The following is a 27,328-nucleotide window of genomic DNA, read 5'->3' as shown; positions in this document are numbered from 1 at the left end:
GCCTGAACCCCAGGCCAGAGGAGCCTGGTTTGGTGTGTGCCCTTGGTGAATAGCCCACTGTGTTGGCCAGATGGGGAGCCCTGGGGCTGGCCCTAGGAGGCAGGCGTGAAACAGAAGTGAGCTGGTGAGGGCTGCTGAGCACACACTGGGGCCGGAGACTCCTGGGAGGCCCAGCCGGCTGACTTCTTCGTGGAGCACTCACCGTGCCCTTCCCTGGCTTGATGGGGTGTGCATGACCAAACCTCCAGAGGCCTTACCCCGACAGCACTCTGATGATGAAAAGGAAACTAAAGTCATGAAATCAGTTAAATAGTTATATACATAGATATGCTTTTGGGGGTTTCGATGGACTTTGGGGTGTATATGTTGCTCCTCACCACCGATACCAAAAGAAAAACTACAACCCACAGCAGAGCCAGTAACAATGTAGCATTACATCAGACCTTCAGGAGTTTTGGAATTTGTACCAGGGCAATTCTTGGGCCCAGGGCACCCCAAATCACAGATCTTAAGGGGTGGGACCCAGGAATTATCCCTTTTTCAAGCCTGTGTGGTTTTGATGGTCAGAATCTTAAATCCAATTTTTGAGAAACAGAATGGCAAATGTTTGTGCTCCTGAACACGTTCAGATCCCTTCCCGGGCTCTAGCAAGACCCCCCTCTACCATTCTTTAGCCCAGACTTAGGCCCAGACTTCAGGGACTCTGAACCCTTTGGGAATTGGAAAAAAAAAGCTCTGCGTCCACTTCAGAAAAATGTGCTGTGCACCCACATACACACAAACTTTGCAGGTGATTTCAGGAAGTTCTCACACCTGGCTTGAGTGGTCTGAAAAGCAGGAGCGACCTGTTTGGTAAAAGGCCTCCATGCTGACGCTCACCTGAACCAGGGCCAGAGGGCACAGTTGTATGGGTCGTATATGGCACAAGGGCTCCTGGCAGAAATCCAGCCTGCCCTCCACTAGCTGAGCTGTGCAGCCTGGCACGTGGGGTGTCTTTTCCTATTTTGTACAAAGGCATCATATAGCATGCCCTAGCCCTCCTGCCTCCCGCGACAACTCAGGTTATGGCATTAATGAAGTTGGAGAAATGGTGCCCCCTGTTGCTGACTAGATGACCTTCCGGAAACCCCATTATTAAAGCCGTAGCGAATGACCCAGCAGCCCTCACCCACCAATGCTTAGTTCCTGGTGCTTCTAGAATCCTGGGCTTTCACTGGGCAGTGGTTGGGGGCTGTCCACAGGCTTCACTTGGCATAGGAAGATGGTCAGGACAGCTGGGCCTGTCTCTCAGCAGAGAGTGGGGACAAGAATAGTGGGTGGAGGAGCACCTACTATGTAAATGTTTATCCACTCGACATGCGTGATTTCATCGCGTCCATTCTATACATCAGGAAAACTGAGGCCCTGAGATAGCTGGAGGTTTGGAGTGGAGATCTACCTGTTTGGGGAGACTTGATGAACAAAACCTCTGGAGTAGGACAGAAAGGGGGCCAAGGAGGGGAGAGGAAGTCGCTAAAGCCATACCTGACTACACCTCACAGCATGCAGCCGGGCTCCTGGAAGGCTCCCCTGACCTTTGGACTGGTTAGAGGCCTCCTCTGGGCTCACACAGCCTGGGCTTTGCTGTCATGGTGCTGCCCCCCTCGTTTGGCAGGCCCATTTCTGCACTGTCTCCCCCAACAACCTGGCAGGAGCCCAGCACTAAACTGACAGCCCTAGACACAGGGCCTGGTGCATAGTGTAAAATGCAACTTTGTTGAGTGAGTGAGTGAGTAAGTGGCTGATTAAGGGGCCTCTAGGCTCCCGGCACCTTTCTTTCTAGATCCCCGTGGGAGAAGACCTGGCCAGAGGGGTTGGTCAGAACAGCAAGACTGGGAGGCCTGGGGTGGGAGGAGCTGGGGCAGGAAGGAGAGACACAGGCCTGGGGTTAGAGAGGCCAAGGGGAGCATCGGGCACTGGAGCCGTCTCCAAGGGTGAGTTGGCATTTCCTGTTTGCCAAGGCCCCGGCGGCCACCCTCAGTGACCTCCCGTCCCAGCTCAGCCTGCCGAAGGGCAGCGGAGCCCAGACGGTGAGGCTCTGGGAGGCTGGAGGCTGCCAGACATTGAAGCAGAGCTCTCCACACCGGGGTCTGTCTCCACTGGGGCGTCTCTCTACTGGACACCCGCAGACCCTCCCCACCTGCAGGCTGCGCACAGCCTCTTGGGGGATCCCTGCCCTCCGGGGACTAAGGGCCCTGAAGATATCAGGGGTCCGTGACCATTTAAAGCCCCTCCCCAGGAAGCACTCCCAGTCACCATCAGTCAGCATCCCCACCAACAGGGGTGCTTTCCTGAGCCAGAAAAGGGGGCACCCCTCACCCCCTGTCTCTTCCCTGCTTATTCCTCCAAGCCTGGGCCCCCCTCACCCTCAGATATGACTGGGTCACTTCGTGGCTCCTAACCCGGCACCTGGGACACCGCAGACCTGCTCCACACTCTCCCTTATTGAAGACAATAATCGGTGTGTCCCTTGGGGTGCCCTCCAGCTGGGGACCAGGTCCAATTCCTTCAGCGTCCCCAGCATGTGCCCCACAGGGCCTGGCTCCGAGGAGGGCCTTGGAATATTCGGTGAGTGAGTGATACCCATAATTCCTGCAGGGGCTGACTTCCTGGAGGAATGTGACATGGGGGTGGGGCGGGGTCTCGCCCAGGCAGGCAGGCAGGAGGCCTTACCTCCCAGGAGAAGCCTCTGCCTTGAGGCACAGTGCCTACGGCGGCCCGGGGAGCAGGGGGCTGGTACAGCCTTCCATGGCCCCAATCCTTGCATGAGTCCCAACCACTCTGGGAGGGTCAGGAGGGCGAGAGCAGCTTCCATTTGGGGCGTGGGTGATTATTTAAGAGCCTGTAGGTGGGTCTGTGTGCCCTGGCTCCCCTTCGGATGGGAGCTCCAGGGTCCCCACTTGAGAGCATTCTGGAACCTGGGACACTTAAATGCCTCCCACAGGGACGGGTATAGGGGGTGCCTGGGGACGCGCGAGTGCAGCACGAGTGAATGAGTGAGTGGATGAAGAAGGGATGAGGGAGAGCGGGATGGGGCAAGCCCGTGATTCTACCCATGCCCTTGCACCCCCCTGCTGACCCCTGTGCCCCCAGGCCAGCCCTGATTTATGTGAGGGCTCAGGAAGGGCTTGTCGTACACACAGGCGGGGTTCGTTCGTTCGTGCATTAATTCATTCCTTCTCTCCTTTATCTGTTCAGCTTAACCCCTGTCATACACCTGCTATGTGCCAGGCTGTCCCCGGTGCTAAGGGCACAGCGGTGGTCAAGACAGACAAAAACCCTTGTTTGTGAAGCTGATGTGTGAATGGGAGGCACTGAAAAAAGGAGATGAGCCAGTCCGTGATGGAGCAGGGAGGTGGGATGGGGGGCCAGGAGAGGGGGTTTCTGTAGAGGTGGTCCGAGTAGGCCTCTCTCTGTGGGGTGATGGGCTCACCCGCAAGAATGGGGTTCTGGTCATAGTTATTGTCACTGTTATTAACAGCATTGCCACAGCCCTTCAGAGTTTGTGGGCCCTCACGTGCTGCCCCAAGAGGGTGTCTGTGGGGGAAGGGGTGTCACTCTCCTCCTTCTGGCCCCATGGTTGCTTGTGGGTCCACACTAGGCCTGTGCTGAACGCTGGGGACCGGCTCCCTGCACGGGGAAACAGAGGCCGGAGAGGGGCAGGGTCCTCCCATCTGCTTGGTAAGTGGCGGCTCCTGGACCCGTTCAGGGTCTGAGGAATGACGCAGAACACTGAGCCCAGACATACCCACATTTGTAAGTGGGAGATGATGTGATTTTGGGGGACAGAGCTGCGGAGGTGAGGGGATGTCATCTGGGTGTTGGGATATCCTGGCCCAGTTTCTCTTGCCCAGAGACCCGGGTCTCGGGGATTCAGGGAGGAGAGAGCCCATCTGGGCTGCCGTGTCAGGAAAGATTTCCTAGGCTGGAGTGAGAGGCCAAGCAGGGTTAGACGAAGGAGGCAGGAAAGAATTCCAGATGAAAAGACCAGCATGGGCAGAGGCTTGGTGGGGAAAGTCCAAAGGGAAGGCACCCTCTAAAAAAACCAGCTCAATTTCGGGGGTTGCCTCAGCAGGGGAGCGGCCCCACGGCAGGGTGGGGTGGCCTGAGCCCACGTTCAGGTGTGTGTCCATCCGGGCGTGCGCGCGGGGGACTGAATGGCAGACCCAGTGGCCACATTGCCTCCAGGACAGCCCCCTACGCCCTTGCCCCCGCTTCCCCCGCCCCAAGCCCCTCGGGCTCTGAGCAACCCAGCAAACGGCTCTGCTTCCTGCCCAGCCTCACCGCCTGCTCTCCGAGGGAGGATATTTTTCCCCCGACTCGACAACAGCCGCCACTTGCAGCTAAGCAGAAGGGAAGTTGGGACTTGCATTTTGCCTTCCTAGCGCCTCTAATCAGCCCCACACAGCCCCCGCCACAGGCTCCCATCAGTGCCGCTTCCGGAGACTACTTGAGATACACCTGCTCGCGCTAAAAGGAGAAGCTGCAATCCATCAAAACAACCCCAGGCGCGGGGCGGGAGGGGCCGGGACTTAGTTTCTCCTCCCAGGGACCGGGGCGGCACGGGGCATCTGGATCCCACGGCTCCTTGGCTTCTCCCCTCGGGCCTCGGTTTCCCGACCTGTCAAAGGGGGCAGGGGGATGAGCTCCCGGCTCCTGCCTCTGGGCCTCCTCCCTCGCCCCCACCCTCATCTCTCCCTTTCCAGAGACATTATAAATCAAACGGCTTAGAACGTAAGGCATCAAAAATTCTGAAACCTTCATCTATTATTAACGCTGACAGTAAATTCCCCCTCCGAGCGTTTTACATAGCAACTGTTACCAAGACTCGCTGGTGGAGCTGCCGCATCCCACAGCTCCGGGCGGGATGGCAGCCTCACCCGAGCCTGTACCCGACCGGCCGCCACCTGGGCACCTGCCGGTGCCTCCCCGGGGGTGGGTGGGAGGGCCCTCGGCAGGGGCAACGGTTGGCTTCCTGCTGCAAGGGGGCCCAGGCTGCTCTCGGTGAGCCCGGCCGGAGGTGCCCGGCCAACCTCAGCTCCTGCCTGGGGAGAGAGAAGGGGCCCCCCAAAGCTCTTCGAAGGCAGCGGGAGCCTTCCCTCCTCACTGCCCTGGTGAGATAGAGGACGGGAAAAGGCTTCGTAAACTGTAAAGGGCTGTGCAGATGTTGTTTACCAACTCACCCACCTGTCAGCTAGACACTCCCGCGTGCCTGTTTGTCTGCAGGCGGTCTCTGGGCACCAGGGATTTAAAACAAAGACAAAAAGGCCCAGTCCCCGTCGCGTCCGGTTTGGTAGGAGACAGACTTGTCAACCCCTAATTGCATTGAGTGTGATAATCAATGTGTGTTTGAAGAGCAGGAACGGGAGGGGTGAGTCACCAGATCTGGGGGAGGGTAAGGGATCAGGAAGGGTTCTTCCTAGGAGCCTGCACCTGGGCAGGGTTTTGAAGGATGAATAGGGGTGCCTGTTCTGGATAGAGGGACTAGCATGTGCAAAGGCCCAGGGGCGTGAGGCAGACCCACTAGCCGGTGGATTATAGGCTGGCCTCTTTGGGTGGAGGAGAGGATCTAGGGGAGGGAGCAGGTTTCAGAGGGTGCAAGACCTTAGATAACAAAGCTCAGAGGGGCGTGGTTATTTCAGGACGCTGGGGAGCTATGAAAGATTTTAGACTGGGGAGGAACAAAGTCGGATTTGGGCTTGCAGAAGAACCATAGATGTCGTCTGTCCGGTTCCAGTGTGGGGATGCTGCGGTGGGTGATTAGCTAACATCTGCAGGGGCTGCTGTTAGCGGCCTCCTTGTCCTGGAGAGGTGAGACCCCTTGCCAGGTGTGAAGTAGAGACCACTCTGTGCAAGCTGTTATTTTGCACTTACTGTATGCCCAGCCCCGTGTTGGACCTGTGGTCTCTGCCTTGGGGAACTTGTCATCACAGTGAGGGGCCAGATGACTACAGACCCCCTGAGGGAACCGAAGCATACGCAGGGCAGGCCGTGTGAGGCCTCTGCTGTTGGGGCTGGCAAGGGCCCAGGTGAAGGTCTGGGTGACTGCCTAGAGAAACACTGGCTCCCAGTCTGGGAGCCTGCGAACCCCTTCCCATGAGGAGTTCTGTCACTTGCTCTGTGCTGCTCCAGAAAGCAGGACACAAACCGGGACACAGACTTCGGCCCAGCCAAGTGGAGGCGTTGATTGGCAGAGTTCCCCCCTAGTGACGAATAATACACGTTCATTGTGGAAAATTCAGCAAATAGACAAGAGTCTCATGAAAATAAGGCTCCCCTGGGATCTTTCCACCTACCAATGGCCGGGTCACATTTTGGGCCCAGTTGCTCCCGAACCAGGGACGGTTATACATTTTTTTAAGACAGCAGTGGCATCATATTCTTTCCGCGTCCCTTTGGTGACCTGCTTTTCTCACTTAACGCATTGGGAATAGTTCCCCACGTCCTCACAGATCCAGGGGTGAAGTTTGCCAAGGGCTGAGCCACCCGGAGGGGACCCAGCTGACCTAGAATGTCCAGTGCTTGTTTCGGGGCAGAGGCCATGGCCGTCCTACTGTTACACACGGCACCCAGCACAGAGGCTAGCACCCAGTGGGTGCTGAGTGAAGAATTATAGGAAGAAGTAAGCGCTCCAGCCCCAGAGGTGAGTGAGCAGAAGTGGGGTGGAGCCCACAGGCATCTGCGAGTTAGACCTGGGGTTAAGTGGAGTTTGGGGTGAGATCCGTGCTTACCGAGGCTTCCCACTGATTAGGGTTAGGGGGGTAGGGTGTTCAGAGAGGGCTTCCTGGAGGAAGCGGGCCGTGGAACGTTACAGAAGGGAAGTAAATGCGTAACGGTCCATTCAGTCATCTAACAGTTGCTAAGGGGTCCCTCCTGGTCAGAACCCTACCCTGTGTGGGCAGGTCTGGGGACCTTGACAGGGTTCTGCCCCCACGGTGCCGCCAGGCTTGAGGGAGAGACAGACAAGTGCCCAGGACGTGTGGGTGTCCAGTACCCCTTGGCCTTTTGGGAGCTTCTGGACGCCGGGGGTTGTTGGCAGCTCAGTTGGTTCCCCGGTCCCAGGTTTCCCTGCCTTGGAGAAGGGCTCCCGCAGCCCAGGGCCCACTCCCAGAAGCCAGAATTGGAAATGCAGCTGTGTGGCGGGGGGGCAGATCCCTTAACCTCTCTGAGCCTCGGTTTCGTCAGCCGTCAGATGGTGGCGCTGCCCACCCTGCAAGGCCCCAGCTGCCCAGGGCCACGCTGAAAAAAGGCTCCAGGGAGAAGCCCTCACCTCCCAGAAGTGGGGGATGGCTGAACGGAAAGAGCAGTTTGGCAACAAGTTATGGCTGTAGCCAGAGGGCAACAGGCGTTCGGGAAGGAACGCTGACACTCGGCCCTTCCTTCCCCAGAGCCCCTGGAGCCTCCTAGAACTGCATGCTTGGATGGCAGTGGCCCCTCTCAGTTCAAGACCCTGTGTTTTGGAGTCCAACAGACCTGGGTTCAAGTCCTAGCTCCCTCACTTCCCGGCTGTGTAACCTTGGGCTGGTTCCTTGTCCTCTCTGTACTCCGCGTACCTATCTCTACGTTGAGGATGGTGACGACACCCGTGTTGACTTGAGGGTTGAAAGAGGAGACCCACGTGTGAGTGGCCTCAGCATAGTGCCTGGTGCCCAGCAAGCACGTGGAAGGTGTTGTTTTTACTGTTGCCCGGGGCAGTGGGGGTGGCAGGCTCCTCGCTGGTGTCTTAGGTCCCTGGCACCCGTCCAGCTACCGGCTTCGGCCTCTGGAATCACACGGCACCGGTCCACTCACCAGCCCGCGTCCTTGGCTCTCTCTGAGCACCTACTGTGCGCCAGGCACCGGGGCCGCTGTGAGGGGACCAGAAGCTGCAGCTCGCCGGGAGGCAGACAGCTGCCGATCCTGGCAGGCAAGTGACCGACGCGACAGTGGATGGTGGCCGGGGGCTGGGAGGGAAGCCAGGAAGGTGTCGTATGGAAGGTCACAGCGAGAGTTGAGCGGAGATGATCTTGAGCTGAGGTAAGAAGGCCTACTCGCGTTTTGCCAGGCGGACAAGGAGGGGGAGGCTCGCCCCAGGATTGTGCCCGGTGTGTTCAAAGGCTGGGGTGGCATCAAAGAGTTGGTAGGTGCAAGTAGCTCCTGGGGGTACAGTGCTGCTGGGGCTTGAGGTTTGGGGGCCGGGAAGGTGGGTGGAGGTCACCCCTGAATGCCAAGGAGGCAGGGACATTGTCCCATGGTGACAGGGGGCCGGGAGGGTTATGAGCAGAGGGCAGGGCCAGGAGAAAGACGGTGGAGTCTGAGGGGGAAGGGAGGGCAGGAGAGGCAGAGCCGGCTCAGGACGTGGGCCAGCAGGTGCAGGGTGAAGGGAGGGAGGACCTCTGGTGCTCAAGGGCCTGCAAGCTGAACCTGAACATGAGGGTGTCCTGGGACCCAGAAGTAGCCCCAGGCTTCACTCCCAGCCCCGGGCCCTGCGCCTGGGTCAGGACTGGGAGTACTGGCATCCACCGCCGTCCCTTCAGCAAGCACGTGCCTGCTGTGTGCTCTGACAAGATAGACAGGCCCCTGCCTCATGGAGCTCACCATCCTTGGGGCAGACAGACAAAAAGTGAGTCAACACATACACGAGGGAAGTGATCTCAGAGAGTGGGAAGAGCTGTAGGGGTGGAGGGCTGCCTAGGCCAGCAGTCAGAGAGGGCTTCCAGGAAGAGGTGGCTTTTGAGCAGAGAAGATTTAGGGGCCCAGGCAGAGGGAAGGATGTGCACAAAGGCCCCGGGGGGTCAGAGCCTGATGTGCAGGAGGAGCCGGTGGGAGCCAGTGGCTAGAGAACGTGTGGGGCAAAGGGTTTAGAGATGAAGCTGAAGAGGGGTGGCCTCAGAACAGTGCCGGCTGAGCCAAGGGGTTCAGTCTGACCCGAAGGGAAGGTCTACACCCCTGGCAGCCAGGGAGCCCCCCACCAAGGCAGGAAAGCTAACCCACTATATTAATTAGCTTTCCTGTGTGACTTTGAACAAGTCACCTGCCCTCTCTGAGTCTCCAGGCTCTCCTGTGGCAGCGCAGAGGAAGACAGGTGCTTGCTCAGAGCCCTCCCAGGTGTGACTGGGTGGACGTTTGGGACTTGGGGGGAGCAGGTAGAGACAGCTTAGTGGAATCAAGGGAATCGGGACACAGCGGGTCCAGGAGGCCTTTGATTCCATGGCCGATCGGCTCCCTGGTGCACCCCCAGATTCTTGCCCACACGGCTCCCATTCAGCCCTCTCCTGTCACCAGGCTGGAGCAGGCTACAGCCGAGGTTCCCCCAGGACTATGCAGTGATTGGCCACTCTGAAACCCTGCTGCTCTGGGAGGTTCCCTGGCAGCCTTTGTAGCTGGGAACCGGGGCCAGTGCTGAGCTGGGATCATTTATCACGTGGCCTCAAAGGGAGGCCTTTCTGGAAAAAAACGTTCTTCCCCTGGGGTTCCAATCTGTATCACCTAAAATAGGTTAAGCGGCAGCACCGTTTCCCCCAAGGGGCCCCAGATCCTTGTACCCCACAACTCTCCCCAGCCGGCAGGAGGCCCTCGGGTGGGGGTGGCGTCCCGTAGAAACGTGAGAAGGGAGGGGAGGTGTAAGACAAGCCGTGTGGAGCTGTAGGAGTTGGCAGAGAGCTTGGACACTGTGGGGAGGGGGGCCTCGAGATCCACCAGGCACCTGGCTTTGTGATGACTCACGCAGGAGCTTCACTGGAGGTCCCTCCTGAGGAGCGGGGGGCCAAGCCTGTGTGTCTTTACTTCCCTCCTTGCTTGTTCTCGTGGGAAATAATGACTGCCCACCGACAGCAGCAAAAGAGGGTGATTCGGCTGGCGTCGTGGGATCCAGAAGGGGAGCAGCCACAAGTGGCAGTCTGCCTGGGAGGCAGGGCAGGGGTGGGATGCTGGGGAGTGCGAGGGGCACAGGATGTGAAAAAACAGGGTGCATTCGTACAGCCGATGTCCCCGTGTGCTCAAAGCCAGAACGTTTCCATTTCACAAAGCTGGGGAGGCTGTCAGGGCACAGGCCACAAAGACCCTGAATGTCTGGTGTACTAGTCAGGATGGGCTGGCTACGCCACATAACAAACATCCCCAAAAGATGAGCACCCTAAGACAGGGTTTATTCCTCGTCGGTGCTGTGTCTGTGACCAGACAGGAGGGACTGCTCTCTGCTGTCACTCGGGGATCTGAGCGGACAGAGCAGCGGCCTTCTGGAACGCTTGCGAGTCACAGAGGGAAAGAGACAGAGGCGGTGAGCTTGTGGAGCTCTCCCCTAAAGCAGCACTGCCACTGTCGCTTGAATTCCATTGACCAAAGCGGGCTACACCCACCCTGACTTCTTGAGGGGAGGGGACGTACACGCTACCTGTGGCCGAGAAGACAGGGACATATCTGGTGGTGGGTTGACGTTGACCACTTAGGCCAGGGTGGGTTCTGTACTCCATCCCAAGCCAAGTGAGGAGCCTCAGGAGGCACTGAGTAAAGGAAGCTGAAGTCTCCTTTGTTTTAATTTTGCACTTTTCCTTGACTTGCATACAGAGAAGGGCACAAATGAACAGCTGATGAATTGCTACCAATTGAACATACTTGTATGTAACCGGCACTCACATCGACAGAAAGAGCAGCACCACCCCCGAAGCAGGCACTGCCTGCCCAGGACCCATTTTTCAGCTTGCGAATTTCATCCGTATGCAACCTCATTGGTCCGATTTCTTTTTTTTCTTTTTTAACATGTATTTGCTTTAGAGAGAGAGAGAGAGCGCGCGCGCGCGCGCACGTTTGCATGAGCTGGGGAGGGGCAGAGAGAGAGGGAGACAGGATCCGAAGCAGGCTCTGTGCCATCAGCACAGAGCCCAGTGCTGGGCTTGAACTCATGAACCGTGAGATCATGACCTGAGCCGAAGTCTGACGCTTAACTGACTGAGCCACCCAGGCGCCCCTCGTTGGCCCGATTTCTTTTACCCAACAAGCCATTCTGCCCGTGTTGAGTATGGTACCTGCTTTCTTCCACTGCTGTGTAGTATTCCATTGTGTGCATAGAGCAGTTTGTTTATCCCTTCTACCTTTGATGAGCATTTGGGTAGTTTACAGTTTGAGGATCTTATGAGTAAACCTGCCACGAACATTCTAGAGCATGTGGTTTGGTGCCCCAGCATAGCATTCCCACTGGCTATGTGCCTGGGAGTGAAATTATCATGGCCTCGTGGTATATAAGAAGTCTCCTGGGCACTGTGGAGACACCGAGGCAGTGACCGAGGCCAGAAGCAGGGAGAGGGACAAAGGAATGGGCCAGGCCCTCAGCTCCCTCAACCCCAGAATCCGGAAACATCGCCGGCAGTCCCTCTTCCACAGAACTGGGGCATCTGTATTGTGAACAGAAGGTGAAAATCACATATAGTCAGCGCCCCTAAAATCACATTAAAAAAGAAGGGGCGCCTGGGTGGCGCAGTCGGTTGAGCGTCCGACTTCGGCCAGGTCACGATCTCGCGGTCCGTGAGTTCGAGTCCCACGTCGGGCTCTGGGCTGATGGCTCGGAGCCTGGAGCCTGTTTCCGATTCTGTGTCTCCCTCTCTCTCTGCCCCTCCCCCGTTCATGCTCTGTCTCTCTCTGTCCCAAAAATAAATAAACGTTGGAAAAAAAAAAAAAATTTAAAAAAAAAAAAAGGCCCGCACCCAGGTCTGTGCACTCAGCCCCAAACCATAGCCTGTAGGCCTTACTGTGAGTCATGCGGTGACATAGCACGTTCTGGTACGCAGGCAAGAATAATCGTGTCATATTTGAATGCATGGAACTCACATCTGCCAGGCGCATGTGTGAGGAGCACCCTCGTTCCCAAGTCGTCCGGTTGTGCCTCCTCGCCCACCTGACACGCAGGAAGACTGAGGCCATCCAGTGAGTCAGCAGAGGGGACTTCCCTTCTGGGGCAGCCCGACTGGTCGAGCACCCCCCCACCCCCCCCCACCCCCCCCCGCTCCTGCTGCACAGGATCAAGGGTCCGGGGTCATTTGCTCAGAGGGTGGTGAGACTTGCTCTGTTACCTCTTGGGGCGGCATTTCTTAATAGAGGAGCCCAGAGAGGGTAGTTCTTCGCCCAACGAGCACCCCCCCCCCCCCCCCCCCCGCTCCTGCTGCACAGGATCAAGGGTCCGGGGTCATTTGCTCAGAGGGTGGTGAGACTTGTTCTGTTACCTCTTGGGGCGGCATTTCTTAATAGAGGAGCCCAGAGAGGGTAGTTCTTCGCCCAACGTGAAGCCAGGAGAACAGTGGGGTTTTAGGCTTTGGCCATTGGAAGACAGGACTGTTGGGGAGCCTTACCTGCAGCTCGCCCTGGCCTCTCTGCCTGGCCGGCCCTCATTCACAAGGGCTGAGCACAGGAGGCCATGGGCCCTGCAGCCAGAGTCCCCAAGCCGGGGCCTCAGTGCTGGGCAGACTTGGCCTGGTCTGCGATGCTGGACAGGTGACCTGCTCAGTGGGGCCGTCTCACACGTGAACTTACACGGGTGCACGTGAGGCCACTGTGTGCGGCCAGCCCGCATCCTGCCAACACCCTTTTATTTGTCTGAGGCCAGAGCAAGGCTCTGCTGAGATCCTTAGACCCATGTGGTTGGATGCATGGCCCCTCCCCCAGGCCCTTCCAGGTTGGTGGGTTTTCGTTTTGTTTTTGTTTTAATAAAGATATGGCGTGGTTATTCTTTTGGCTGACCTCCCCTGGCCCCCTGTCTGCGTGACCCAGGCACGAGGTGGTCCCTGAGACACCCCCCAACTCCTGGAGAAGTGGGCCAGGCGCTGAAGGTGGGGGCGAGGGGGCACCCGGGGAAGCAGAGGGGGGACACTGGCCAGTCGTGAGAAGAAATGCATCTTTGTCACAGACACATGTGGGGCTCTTAATGTAAATTGTTTCAGTGCCCAACAGGAAGAAGAAAAATGAGGCTTTGCTGAAAGCCGCCGCCTCTCGGCCTGGCGCGATGTCACTCAGGCGCGTCTGTGGCCCGCTTTTATTAAGGAGCTGTCTCAGCTCTTCTCAGGCCAGAGACCCAGGGGGCTCTCCGGGCAGGAGGTGGCTCGGAGCTGTCGGCAGAAGGCCCAGCGTCAGCGTGGGGGGCGCTGGGGGCCCCAACTCCAAAGGGCACAGGAGACTGTTGATGGATTCTCTGAGCACTGCACTAGGCCTGGGAGCTGGGGACATAGAAGGACATGGCCACCTGCTCTGGGCGGAGTGGGTGCGAGGGCAGGTGTTCCAGGAAAGGGACTGCAAAGGTGCAGAGACAGGAATGTCCGAGGAGCGAGCCGTGGTCTCTGAACACTGGCCGTGGCCAGAGAACGCTGGGGGCACTGGGATGAGGCCAGAAAGAGGTAGCAAGGGCCAACTGTGGGGGAGGGGCAGGAGTCTGGTCTTGTGGATCTCGGGGATCTGATTGGCTGTGATGCAGGGGGCAGGGGGTGGGGAGGCGGGAGGCTCTGGTCTGAGGGAGGCCTCTGGGATAGAAGGACAGAGGGAAGTGGGGACCAGTGGAGGGCAGAGTGGCTGTCCAGGCAAGGTGACAGAACACATTGGGACACACTTCATAACCAGCCAGGGTGACACCGAGACTCCCAGCTCCCGGAAGCCCACACCATCCAGAGCACTCAGACTTCCCTGGAGAACCAGGCAGAAACAACCCAGGAATAATCCCAGGCCCCCAGATCCTGAGGAACCTTCTGAACCCTCCTCAATGAAGGGAAGAGGCACCCAGACCAGCATGGCCCGAAACTAGTCTGCTGTGCTCTAGTTCCTGGGGGGTATGTAAATCCCTGCCTGGTATCTATGGTAACTCTCTATTAGCCACAACTTGCTTCCACAGACTCCTGTTCCCTGTTCATTCTAAAAAACTCAGAGCTGTTGGTCTTTTGAAAACAAATCTTATCTCACTGGAGAAAATACAGAAGATACCAAAGAGGGAAAAGAAGAAAATAGAAGTCATCTCTAGGCCCCTCTGATGAGAAGACACTGGCGTTAAGCATTGTTGTGCATTTCCAGCCAGTTTGTTAAACAAAATCAGGATCATGAGTGCTTGCCCGAGGGGCAGAAAAGGGTCTTTGGAAACAGGGCTGCTGGGGACTAGGATTGGGGGTGCTGCTGCGCTCTGTGACCTTGTAGGAGCCGGTCGCCCTCCGCGGAGCCTGTTTCTGGGTCTCTACGAGGAGAGGAGAGGTAGAGCCCACATCAGGAGTGTAGATGTTTTGACTGCCGCAGTGGTCTGTCTGCTCCAGGCTCGCCCCCCGGGAGAGCCTGGTGATGTTTGTTGCAGGGTGGGCACGGGGTGGCGCCCCTGCCTGGCCTGTGGTGAGGTTGGGAGGCAGCCCCTGGAGTCCAGGCAGCCGGGGCTCACTCCCGCTTCCAGCACTTTCCCACTGTGCGATCTTGGGCAATTACATTGCCCTTCCAAATCTCCATCTCACAAGCTATAGAAGTGGGTGGTTGTGATAGTTTGCTGACTCCGTATGTGCAAAGCACTGAGGACATAGTAAGTGCTCAGCAAATGGGAACTATCCTCAATGTTACGGTTCATGTTATCTGTGACTTCTCAGGTGTGACTTGGGGCTTAAGTCACAATCTTCCCGCAGTGTTCCGTAGAGCGCTTGGGGCCTAGGGAACGTGGCCAGGGTGTGGCAGCTGGTACAGTGACCTTCTCCCAGCCAGGGCCGGCTTCGTGACCCCGTGACCTGTGCAGCCACACAGGGCCTGCGCTCAGAAATGCCCTGTGCTTGGTCTGGTGCTTTGCCGTCGCTGTCTTAAGACTCATGCTTTTTTTTTTTTTTTTTTTTTTAATGTTTATTTTATTTTTAGGAGAGAGAGAGAGAGAGAGAGAGAGAGAGGGAGAGGGAGAGTACAAGCGGGGAAGGGGCAGAGAGAGGAAGACAGAATCTGAAGCAGGCTCCAGGCTCCGAGCTGTCCGCACAGAGCCCGATGCGGGGCTCGAACTCACGTACCGAGAGATCATTATCTGAGCTGAAGTTGGCCGCTTAACCGACTGAGCCACCCAGGCACCCCGAGGTTCATACTTTTTGAGCAGGGAGGTTCCTGCATTTTTATTCCGGACTGGGCCCTCCTCATCGCAGAGCTTGCCCCGGACTTCACAGGATTCCTCACAGCAGTCCATGGGCTTGCCTGGGTCCCCACGTGGAGTCTGTGCTCAGAGCTATTCTCAAGGTAGAAGCCTGGCCAGGCAGGCCCCCCCCAGCCCCCGATCAGAGAGAACACTCCCCTGTGAGGCCTGGTGCCGTGCCCCAGGGCACACGTGGAGGCAGGCGCCGAGGAGGGCTCCAACTGTCACGCCAGGGGCTGCTGGTGCCTTGCTTGAAACCTGCCAAGGGCAGGAAGCCGTCTGGGTGGAATGCCAGCCGGGGCGGGCAGGGCAGAGCGGAGCAAGGGGCCTGCCGAGCTGCGGCCAGACAGACTGGGGAGACGCAAAACGACTCAGGTTGGAATCGATTGAAAGCGAGCCAAGCACTCGGGCCGCCGAGCCCACGTGAAGAGGAGAGGGCGGCACACCCACCCAGCACTGAAATGTTCGGGTGATCTGTTCCCCCTCCCTCCGATTTCGGGGAGGCGGGCCTGATGCGTGTCCCCCCGCCGCCCTCTAGCACCCAAACATGCAGGGAGAGAGGAAAGGAGTGGGCAGCAGGCCACGTGGTGTCCAGGAGGCCAGGGCAGCATCACAGGACAGGTGGGACTTGGGTCACCTGCATGTGCAGGGAAGGGGCATCCAGGACCCCGGTGGCCGGGCTGGTGGGAGGGGGGGGGGCGGGGGTGGGCGGGGCCTCTGGCTGGTGAAGGCAGCTCAGCAGAAGGGAACAGAGGAAGCGGAGGAAAGACAGAGAAGGAATACCTCTTGTGTCTTCCCAAGGTGCACATGCCTCCCCACGAAGGAGCCAGGGTACCTGAGGGGAGCCTGCTGTCTCCCTGCTGGGTCACCCCCCGAGGGGTGCTGGCCCCAGAGTGAGAGTGACAGGGGCTGTACCCAGAAAGGAGAGGGAGTCAAGGAGAGGCTCCGCCTTTAAGCATCCCATGTCGGCCTTTGTGGGGTGACTCTGACACAGGAAGCCAGGTGCCCGGTCCAAGGAGACGAGGCACCCCATAAGACATAGGAGTCCTATGAGGGGATTATGTGGATCCAGAAGAAAGGGAAGAACTTCATCTAGGGAGGAAGTCAGGGAAGGCCCTCGGGGGCCTCTGCTGCCTTGCATATGGACCTGCAGAGGTGCAGAAGGGTAGCCCAGGAGGCGTGAACCTGCCTGGTGATGGGACAGCTGAGGCCTGATCCCCACCGCAGAGCAGGGCAGCTGGAGCCGGCTCTCCCCAGGGTGCTGGGGCTGGAGAGGTCTGAGCACCATACTGAGAATAGGAACTTGAGTAGGTGAACGTACTGAGGAGTCACTGAAGGTGTTATCACAAGGGAGTGCCCTGAGCCAAGCCTGTGAGACTCCATACAGGGCTGAGGCTGGGAACCTGGAAACCCAGCATGGAGCTAGGTCATGGAATTTCCGGCAGGAGGCGATGAGGCCAGATTCTAGGCTGTGGCGATGAGGGTGGGAAGGAGGGGTCTGACGAGGACTTTGAGGCCTCCTCAGAGACAGGCCACAGAAGGACATGGGGCAGAAGGCAAGATCTTTGGACGGGAGGGGGCCTAGGATGTCTAGGATGTATTGGATCCAGGGGTCTGGAGCTGCAGGGGTGGTTGGGGTGGGAGGAGGTGGGGGAGCTTTGTCCTCAGGAGGCGGCCAGGGCTCTGGGAGGAGAAGAGGTCAGCCAGAAAGAGAGGCCAAACGATGGGACTGAGGACCAGCGCCATTGGGGAGGTGGGCGTGGCCCAGGGCCCTCCTGGACCCTGGTGTGGACAGGAGGGACGAGCTGTAATGGGAGGGACAGGGGAGTGGTGTCAGGAGGGCCTGGCGACCGGAAGTCTGCATCCACAGGGCCGTCCTGAGTGAGTCCTCTGGCCGAGGTCCTTGTCCACCTGCTGGGGGAGGACGGCCTGTCTCCCAAAGGGCGGTGGGGCTGCCAGGCCTCAAGGACAAAGGCAGGCGGGGGCAGGGGAAGGAGCTTGTGGCTGGGAGCTTAATGGCCCCGAAAAAAAACCATAAAACTGGAGAATTATGGGAGACATAAACAGAGCTGTCAGGGATTAGCCTGGGGAAGAGATGCCAGCGGCTGAGCCGGGATCCTTGCGTGTGCATAAAAGAGACAGAAGTTATAAAAGGAGAGAGATTAAGAAGATGCTGCCTCCACGCTTGGGCTCCCTGGCCGATTCCTTTCTCACGCCCTGGCGGAGGCCCCAGCCGCATGTTGACCCCGGGGGCCCCGGCCTGCGTGGCCTGGCCGGGGCAGGGGCCGGGCCCGCCGGAGTCGGCATTGCAGGGACCGTTGGAGGCGGGGGGGGGCGTGGGGGACTCGGCCCAGGCGGGCGGAGGGGCCGGGGGGCCGGGGAGCCAGGCCCAAGGACGGAGGCGGCGCCAGCTCGGACAATTTATGGGCGCTCACACACCCTGCCATCTTCATTTTCGCCGTTCTGCTGATGTCATTAGCCAAGCACTAATGGGCTTAAATTTCACCTTAAACCATCCCCACTGTCCTCAGCAGATGACAAACGCCCTGCTCTCTCCAGCTCTGCAAAGCTGCCGGGCGGGCTCTGGCAGCCACCTGCCCCTCCTTCCTCACACGCCCTTCTGGCCTCCCAAGGAGAGGCTCCCTGGGACCCCCCGGCCTGGGGACACCTACAGGTCAGGGGTCTCTGGGAGCCGCAAGGGGCGGGGGGCAGGGCGCAAAAAGGGGAGCTTCGGAGGATGTGGGATGACCCGACCTGGGGAGGCAGGAGCCCGGGGTCCAGCAGGGCTGCTCCCCTCTGAGTGAACCGGCCCGGGTATCATGAAAGGTGGCTGCAGAGGGGACTTCTAGGACCCCGGGAATTACCTGCCATGTTCTCATAAGCCTTAGGGAAATCGCATTTTGTTGAAGCTAACAAAAATAGCCATGGCTTTACTTGGGGCTGGAATATCCCATTCCATCAGCCCACGCGCCCACCCACACCCATCCCCCATCCTCCACTCATTCATTCCACAAACATGCAGTCCACGAACCCCTGGCTTGCTCATGTCCATCAAAGGCCCCAGTTAGCAGTCGGATCCCCACGAGAGAGAACAGTGGGTGAACTCGAAACTCAGTTTGTTTGAGAGACAACATCTTCCCAGCCGCGGGTCTGAGGATGGGAGGGGTAGGGACAAAGGAGCTCAGGGGACGGGGTGTGTGTGTCCTGTGGACCTGATGGCCCGTCTGGTCCTTGAGGGGCATGTGTGTCTGAAAAGGAGGGACAGGAATAAAGAGAGTGCCTAGGGGGCGTCTGGGGGGCTCAGTCGGTTGAGCGTCCAATTTCGGCTCAGGTCATGATCTCACGGTACATGAGTTCGAGCCCCGCGTCGGGCTCTGTGCTGACAGCTCACAGCCTGGAGCCTGCTTTGGATTCTGTGTTTCCCTCCCTCTCTGCCCCTCCCCTGCTCATGCTCTGTCTCTCAAAAATAAATAAATGTGAAAAAAAATAATAAATAATAAATAAAAATAAAGAGAGTGCCTGGGCAGAAGCACAAGGTCAGGCGGCTTGGGGGTTTCCCTGCTGATGTTTGCACATGTCCATGCTTGTTTCGCAGTGAGGGGCAGATGCCCAAGGAGCTGGCTGGGACTTACCTGCCAGTAAAGCTGGCCTGTGGGGGGCCAGGCCCCTGGGTACCCCTTTCCCATGGGAATCATGCTCCCTCCCAAGTCCCCAGCACCAGCCTTTCATCACTGTGTCCCATCACGCCCAGACAGCCTGATGCCACACTGTCCCTGCAGTGAGATGGGGAGGGAAGAGGCTGGTGCCGGCCCGTGGGTAGGACAGGAGGCTGGAGATGTGGACCTGGAGGGGTCCGCTCTGAGCCGCTGTGCCGCCTGGCCTCCTTGCCCTCGCTGGGATCCAGACTCGAGACCTGCCACCTAAGGGTGTTCGCCCTGACGGGCGCTGACACATTGGCAGCCATGAGCCAGACTCGGGTCAGCGATACATCCAGGAGAGGCTTTGGTGGGGCGGGTCTGAAGGGAGCAGGAGGGTAGGATCACCTCACAGTTGGGAGAATGGGCTCTGGACAAACCCGGAGGGTTGTCCCCTCTTCTCCACCACTGTTTGGAATTGGCCGTTGAGTCCCAAAGTGCTCTGTTCCTGACATTTCTAGAATCTCACCCTTCCTGTCTGGCCTGGCACCCCTCATTGCTCCCTGGGAAACTGTCCTAGCTTTCTGGCCCCCTCTCCCCACATTCACCAATCTGCTCTCCACCACTGCCACACCGGGAGCTTGCAACACACGTGTCCCGTAGTGTCACTCACTCCCTTGCTTGCCCTCTATGGCTCCCCATTGTCGACGCACAATATCCAAGATCTTCGTGTGGCTCACAAGGCCTCTACCATGTGGGCCCTGCCTGCTTCTCACCTCCTGCCCCTCACTCACGTTCAACTTGCAAGCCATGGTCAGTCACATTTTTGTTACCTTCGCCCTCCCTCTCTCATCTTCCAGAGGCCTTTGTTCATCCCCTCACTGACCTCAGGTCTCAGGCGAGGCCTTTCCTTTGCGAAGTCTTTTCTGATCCGCTGTTCCCACTCGGGTATGATTTGGGGGACTTCCCTGTGTTTCGGCATTACCGGCTTTCTCTAAGAGGCTCTAAAGCCCACGGCTGTCTCAGTACCTGGCACGTCTGTGCTACACAGGAGGCACTCAGTAACTACTTCTTGGATGGATGGATGGATGGATGGATGGATGGATGGACGGACGGATGGATGTGAGGGTGGGTGAGTGAGGGGGTGGATGGATAGGTGGATGAATACACGGAGGGGGTGTGAGGGTAAAGAAGGGACTGTGTGGTCTGTGACAGGAGCCCATAGGTACCCGGAAGTGGTTCTGAGCCCTGGAGCAAATCCCTGCCTTTCAGCGGGCCTCAATTTCCCCATCTGTAAAATGGTCCACCCAGAACCTGTGGCTAGTAAGGAGGCTCACAGTGAGGTGAAGTGAAGGCATAAGCCCAGAAGCAGCAGATCGGATGTCCCAAGGACAGTGCATGGGACAGAGCAAAATTTCTGGGAATCCCTGCAGTGTCCAAAAGTCTCCCTTCTTTAGGGGGGTCTCTGATGCCCACTTTTTTTGCTTGTGCCCAGGATCCTTGCCCTGAGTAGTGGACTTGGCGCCAGATGAGCCGAGTTTAAGTCTAAGTGTTGCTGCTCACCAAGAAGTTCCCTTTGCCTCCAGACCTTAATTGTGCCGTCTGCGAAATGGGCATGCTTATACATTGCTTACACAGTTACTCTTGGAATTAAAATGCGGTGGCAGGGAAGAATGCACTTCTGTCGATGCCCTGCATATGGAGGGCACCCGGGAAACAGGGGACTCAAAATCCCGGTGCCGAGAGAGCAACTTCTGCCCCAGGGCCTGCCATGAAAATCAGAGCCAACCACAACACAGTGCTCCCTCCGGGGACTCCAGGAATGGAGTTTGAAGCTTTCAGATCCTAGGCCTGACTCCGTAGCGTGAATTATAACGGTAATGCCAGACTTCCCATTACTGACCTACTATACTGCTTCTGGCTCCTCTCGAGCTATGTGACTTCGACCAAGTGACCTAACCTCTCTGAGCTTCTGTTGCCTCACCTGTAAGAGGAGTTAAAATATGCACGCTGCTTCTTAAAACAGGGCCCTGCACACGTAAGCACTGCGTGAAAATTAGTTGCGAGGGTGATGATGACAGAGCATGTCCATTTTCCTGTTGGGTCTTTGCTTAACCCTGTGGAGAGGGTACTTGTCCCGATCCACATTTGACAGGGGAAGAAACAGAGGCCCAGAGAGGTGGGGTGACTCACCTGGGGTCACACAGAAAGTCAGTGCAGGGCCTTGGGTACGGGATGTTCTTTCCAAAGACTCACGAGGCTCTGGTCTGGAAAAAGCCAGCCTTAGAGCCGGGTGGAACACAGGAGGCTTTCTGAGCCCTCTCTCCATGGGCCTGGGGCTGTAGAGGCCTCCGGCCAAGTCTGTTCCACCCGACGTGCCAGCTAGGGAACACAGACGGCCAGCCCCGCTCCGGCCACACTGCCTGCCTGTGCCAGGACAGTGTGCCTGCCCACCCGGGCAGAGACCAGCTGCTCCTGGGGCCGGGTGCGTCGGGGAGTGCTGAGCTAGGTTCTTGTCACTCCAAGGAGCTCCCCACCGCCCCCCCCCCCCAGCCCCACCTCCAAAGCCAGCTAGGACCAGTCAGGGATTTTCCTGAACTTTCCCTCTGTTAGAAAAAATTATATAAATATTTATCCTTTAGAAATAACAGCTCACTTGTTGGGCCCTCCTCTGCCAGGCATGGCTTGGATGACTGTCCACTTTCTCATTTAATTCTCACCCACCCTCTGAGGTACTTACTCATACTGCTGTTTCACAGATGAGGAAACTGAGGCACGGGCACTGGAGTTGCCTGCTGAGGCCCCACAGCTCAGTGGTGTGTCTAAGCCAGGATTCGGCCCCAGACCGTCCTGGACTGCCTCCCGATCAGGCCACGCCCTTGGGGCCCAAGAGCGCCCAGAATGGCCCCTGCTTTTAAGTTTTATAATGTGTGTTGCCTTTGTTCTGATGACTGAAGGAAGCACACTGTGGTAGAAATGGAGTGGAACACACAATCTCACACAACATCAGGAGTGGTCCCGGGGAGTTCTGCGCCGGCCGGTGGTTTATCAGCGGCCCTGCTGCCCGCACAGCTTGGGCACGTTTTGTCCCCCAAGGCGGTGCCCCCAGAAGTGATGATCCAGACTCTAGGGGGATTCAGGTTTGGTCCCCCACCACTCGGAGCCTCAGTTTCCCACCTGTAAAATGGGGAATGATCCCCATCTTGCCCATTGCAGGACGCGGGAGAGCTGACTCCTCTCGGCAGCCGGCCTCAGGCCATCCTACTGATGAGGAATCCGAGGTCACGTGACCTGCTGGCCTCTAGACCAACAGCATGGACCGGGCCATGTCAGATTGGAGCGCAAACCCCAGGCTTCTTCAGCCACCCTGCATAGCCCAGAGGATGGACATTCATTCATATAATAAGTTTTAAAACCTTTTTGTAAGGGTTATGGGCTCACGGCATAAAAAAAAAAAAAAATTTTTTTTTTTTTAAATACACCGTCCCCTTTTATGCGACAAAGCACCTCTGCACACTTTCTGCCCTGTGCCTTTCTCCCCAGCTTGGAGGCTGCACCCCCTGAATACATGGGGCCCTTCCTCACTCCCTAGACTCCACTCTGGAATTCCCCAAATGTATTTCTTTCATCCCCCTCACACGGACATTTTAGGGGATCTCCAGTCTTTTCACTGCTGCAAAGGACATCACAGTCCTAGCCCCGTGCGGAGGAACCTGGGCCTGGCTGGGAGCCGGGCTGCAGGGCGGAGGGCGCGTGCACTTTTTATTTGGGTCTGTCTTGCCCCCAAACTCTCCAGAGTGTACTGGCTTCTCCCCACATCCCCAGGTGGATGCAGTATGCCGTGCTCACCCCTGCCCCGTGCCTAGAAAATCTAACTGGGTATTCCCCATAAGGAAATCCTCAAAGGCCCCCATGTATGGTTGGGGGTCAGGCTGGGGAGAATCTCTGAGTCCAGTCACTGCGGGCCCTGCACCCCTTCACAGCGGTGTGACCTCGGGCAGTGGGGTTTCAGCTCTCTGGGTTGCAGTGTCCTCAACCCATAAAATAAGGGTGATAACAGTACCCCCCGCTCCCCCCCCCCCCGCCCCCGGCCATGGAGCTGTCCTGCGGGTGAGGTTTGTACATGCAAAATGCTTATTAGGACAGTGCCCGGCGCAAAAGGCTGCCAGCAAGAAGTGGCTGCTGTTTGTGGTTAGTCTGGGTGACCTTTGGTCCCCCAGGACGGCAGCCCCTCGGGTCCGCCCCTGGGGTCAGTGCTTGGGTTGAGATCTGTTGTACCTTCGGAAGGGGTCTGGGAAGGGAAGAGGGTGTGGGGAGCCATCATTGGCAGCCATGGGATCAGTTTATCCCAGCTTCCCGCTGTGCCGACGGTGGGGGCGGGGGGGGGGGCACTGAGGCCCGGGAAGCCGGGTATCGCAGTGTGAAGCTGCCTTTTATTGGCGTGTTGCGGCCAGGAAGCGGTGCCAAATGCAGGGTCCCGGGGGCTCACACCACCGCAGGGACTCAGCTCTGAGGTGCAGAACTCAGAGACGCAGAGCCAGAGCCTTGTACTGGGTCCTTAAGAGGACAGGACAGGACCTGTAGCCCTTGGCTGAGCCTCGCCTCCAGGACTCGGCGGGCGGGACCCGAAGTGTTGGAGAGCCGAGATCTCACTCTGCCTGGAGAGGCCCATGACTCTGTTTGATTGCCGAATCCTGGGCCCCACCCCCAGCCCGCCACAGCAGAATCTGCCTCTTCCTAAGATGTGCACAGTAGTGTATGAGAAACACTGAGATTCCATCCAGGAAGACAACCCTCCTGCCATGGGGGGACAGGGCACAGTCTGTGGACAGGACTTAACGCTCAGTCCCAGAAGCTTCCCTGGCTCTGGGGGTACATCATCCCCCATAAGGCCCTACCTACCAGAAGACCTGCTCTGTCTCAGACACACACAGTTCCCTGAAAGACGAGCACAACAATTGGCCCTTGCCCCCCAGGGACAATGCCAGAGGCTCTGGAAGTTACCACCCGTCCCTGGGGTTCTACCACGTATAAAACACAGCAGATCCTTCCCTCTCACGTGAACCCTGTGAGTGCGGTGTAAGTAAGAATAGGTTTCAGGTTTCATGAAGCCCAGAGAGGTTAAGTGAATTGCCCAGGGACACCCAGCAGGTCGAGTGCAGAACTGAGATCTGAACCCAGAGCTGTGTGGCATCAGGGCACAGGCATTTACAATCAGGGTGGGATTGGGGGGGAAATGAGCCTCCCTGTACCCCAAAGCCACACAGCTAGCCGCCTGTGAGCCCTCACAGCTGGCTGGCCTGGCCCCTTGTGAATCTGACATCTCTCAGGAGCAGGAGAGGCCTGCCATCACCCCGCCCCACAGAACAAGCCAGGAAGCATTCTCCTGCAGCCTTCCAGAACAAGACAGCGCTGGGGTCAGGCTGAGTTAGCTCTGTAGGGCTGGAAGAGGCTCTCTCCCCCAGATGCTGAGTGACTGGAAGCCAGCAGGGAGGGAGTTCTGGCAGGGCCTGCTGCCGCTGGAGGTGAGGCCCAAGGGGGCTGGGCCTGAGGCTGGGCAGAGGGAACACGGGGTGCAGAAAACCGGCGCACAGGACAGCGACAGAAAGTATTCTGTTCCACCTTGGGAGAAAAATAGTGCTGTTCAAGACGGCCAGACACTGGACTCTGATGGTTGCCCTCCCTTCATTCTGATCCTTAAGTACCTCCACATTTCACGTCTGTGTGGAAGAGAGGGAAATCAGGCAGGATGAGGCGGCAGCTGAAAACCAAAGGCAAATATTTTCCGTCCTGAGGCAAGCGGTCCCAGGCCGCCTCCGGACCAGCCTCTGGGGCAGTGGCTGGTGGTTCACTTTCCCCAAAGGTCAATGCTTGTGGTCACCAGGCTACGTGTCCCGGGGGGCTGGCCAGGCTCCTCCCCCACCCAGAGATTTCTGGGGGCATCACGCTGTCCATCCAAGCTTTGTCCAGACACGGAAGCTTCCTTCCTGGAAAGGGGCGGGGGCAGCCAGGGCAGTGGTGGACAAGGTGGTCCCACGGTCCCAGCTGTTGATCGGTAAGGGGTCCCCCGACTCCTGAGCCAGAGACGCCTTTCATGTCAAAATAGGAGCTGTTAGTCTGTTGTTGGGGGCAGGAGGATATAACCACACAGAGCCACTAGGCCCTAAATGAATTTGTAATTTATTCATCACAACGGCCGTACGCATTTGAAGAGCGCAATGGTACATGGCTGTGTGAGATTTATATTCGGGCTACAGATGAGTAAATGAGGCCTGTGTGGACTCCAGGCCTCACTACAATAACTCTGCAGCCCCAGGAGCCAACCCCCCACCTGGGAACCCTCAGTAGGGGGCCTGGCGCCTTGGGTAACTGGATCTGCCAGAGGAACTGGGTGGAGGGAGCTGGTGGTGGGCACTGTGACTTCTCTCTCCAGTTTCCCCCACACCAACCCCTTGCCCTTTTTTTTTTTTTTTTTTATCTCCCAAGGAAACCAGTTTTCTGAAATTGCCGAAGGAGCAAACCAGGACCTCATTATCTTGCGCCCTCAAGCCCCTGGGCACCTCCCTGATGCCCAGCTGCCGGGAAGCAGAGCAAACAAGCTTGAGGCCCTACCCACGGGCCCAGGCAGGGGGACTGAGAAAGGTCCCCAGAATGGCCCCTTCCCCCCTCTGGAGCTCAGTTTCCACGGCTGTGAAATGAGAGGTGACGTCACCTCCTAGAAGGGCAATTTGAGGGTTAGAAGTAAAATCTATCAAGGCACCTTGGCCATAGGAGGGGGCCAGACAGCATGCCGTCTGATGCCGCTGCTGTTACACCCCAGCTGACAGTCGGAGGTTACTGAGAACTTTCTAGATCTGAGGGTGGCCCCGGGCTCAGTATCCAGGCTGGCTGGGGGGAGAAGCCCCTTAAGAAGCCCACTCTGCCCTGCCAGGTCCTGCTTGCGCTAAGGGACCCTCTCTCTCCTGCCGCCTCTCTCTCACCTCCAGGGCAGGCTGGGCCCCCCAGCAGCAGCTACTGGCCCAAAGGTGTCATCAGATAAGCCCAGTGGCACCTGCTGTCCTCACATCTGTAGTCCACATGCATCTTTACACCCTCTGCCCGCTGCCGCCCACCCCCCCCCCCCCAGGCCTGCCAGGCTTACCATAATCCTGGCCAGAGGCTGCTCCCATGGGGTGGGGGCCGGACCCTCCCCCACCTTCCAGCTAAGCTGGGGAGAGAAATCCGGCTCAGATTCCCAAATACGCTGTGTTCTTTCTTGCCACTAAGCCAGGCAGCTCCTTGCCGCTGGAACGCCCTTTTCCCTCCTTCTCAGCCCACCACTTCCTCCACAGTTTTCCCCTGTATTTTGCAGCGGCTGTCTTTTACCCCACCTCATTCAGGAGGGGGTCCTTAGGGGGCCCTGTGCCTGTGGGTCTCCAGGATTGGGCGTGAGCAGAGTCTGGAAAATGTCAAGTGCCTGATCCAGTCAAAGCCTGGAGGGGGGTTCTGAGCTCAGCCAGCTCTTCTACTGCCCCCTCCCTTGGGGGTAAGGACAGGCTGGGGTTTGGGTGGGTGGCCTTTTGGAGAGCAAGGTAATGGGAATGGACGTGAACTTCCTGCTGCCTCATTCCCCCAGAGGAAGGGGGGTGGGGGTAGGGGTCTGGGCTGCTGGGCGCGACGGGGAAGGGAGTGGGAGGGAGGGGCGAAAGGGGGCCTTACGGGGGCCAAAGCCCGAGAGGAGGGAGACAGGCTGGGGAAAGAGGCCCCCCCGGTGCGCCTTGGGCACGGGCACGGGCGGGGTCCGCCTTGAAGTTGGTGTGCAAACCCGCTGCTGTTTAAATGGTGTGTTTGTTTGGAGTGGCTCAGGGAGGAGGCTGAGATGGGGGGAGGCAGCACCCCACTTGGCGCCGCCGCTGCCGGAGGGTCGGTGTGTTAGAAGCTCCAGCTTTGTCGATGACTGAAGGGTGGGCGTTGAGGAGTGAAGGGCGAAAAGCGAAGGGGGGCTCGGCGCCCCGGCCTGGCCGCCCCCTGTTTTGCGGAGGGAGCGCCGGAGCCGCCTCTCGCAGTCACGGCAAGCAGGGAGGGAGGCGAGGGGACGAGAGCGCCGGGCTCCCCGCCCCCACCCCACCCGGTTCCAATATTTCGCAGAAAGGCACGCGGCTCCTAATCGGTCCTTTCCAGGCTGAGATTTAGCCGCGCGATGCCCGCGCAGGGGCGGGGGCCGCGGGCCGGGGGAGGCGCTCAGAGGCCGGAGCCGCCGAGCGAGGTGAGGAGCCCGCGTCCTCGGCTGGTGGAGCGGGCGGGCGGGCGCGCAAACCCGAGAGGCAGATATAGAAAGGGGGGCAGGTTAAAAATAACCCTCTCCGGCTGGGAAGCTCGCGCGCGCTCTCTCGCCTCGTTCGGTGCCAGAGGACTCCAGGGGAGGTGGCGTTGGGGAGGGCAGCGCGGGATTCCCCCTCCTCCGCGGGGCGGGGTGCCCGCCTGCGCGCCGCGGCTGCACGTGTGCGGGGCCGCGCGCCCGGGCCCCCTGCACCCGGCCGGGGGGCGCCCCCTCCCCAGGCCCGGGCGCAGCTGGCGGTGGCCC

General features: G+C 58.4%; 1 protein-coding gene across 2 annotated transcripts in view; it reads left to right on the top strand.

Moving 5' to 3' along the window:
* Nucleotides 1–27,328, top strand: part of RAI1 (retinoic acid induced 1) — a 121,078-nt gene that overhangs the window by 67,013 nt on the left and 26,737 nt on the right. The window contains exon 1 of one of the 2 annotated variants that reach the window (XM_045487609.1): nt 26,892–27,010. The exons of the other annotated variant lie outside the window; for it this stretch is intronic. The gene's annotated coding sequence lies outside the window, so the exon portion shown is untranslated. Of the gene's footprint in view, nt 1–26,891; nt 27,011–27,328 lie in introns of those variants that run through there. 2 annotated transcript variants of the gene reach the window in all.

Source organism: Leopardus geoffroyi, chromosome E1 (assembly GCF_018350155.1).
Source record: "Leopardus geoffroyi isolate Oge1 chromosome E1, O.geoffroyi_Oge1_pat1.0, whole genome shotgun sequence".
Lineage (NCBI taxonomy): Eukaryota > Metazoa > Chordata > Mammalia > Carnivora > Felidae > Leopardus > Leopardus geoffroyi.
The sequence above is the reverse complement of the archived record's forward strand: the minus strand, read 5'-3'. Positions and strand labels throughout refer to the sequence as shown.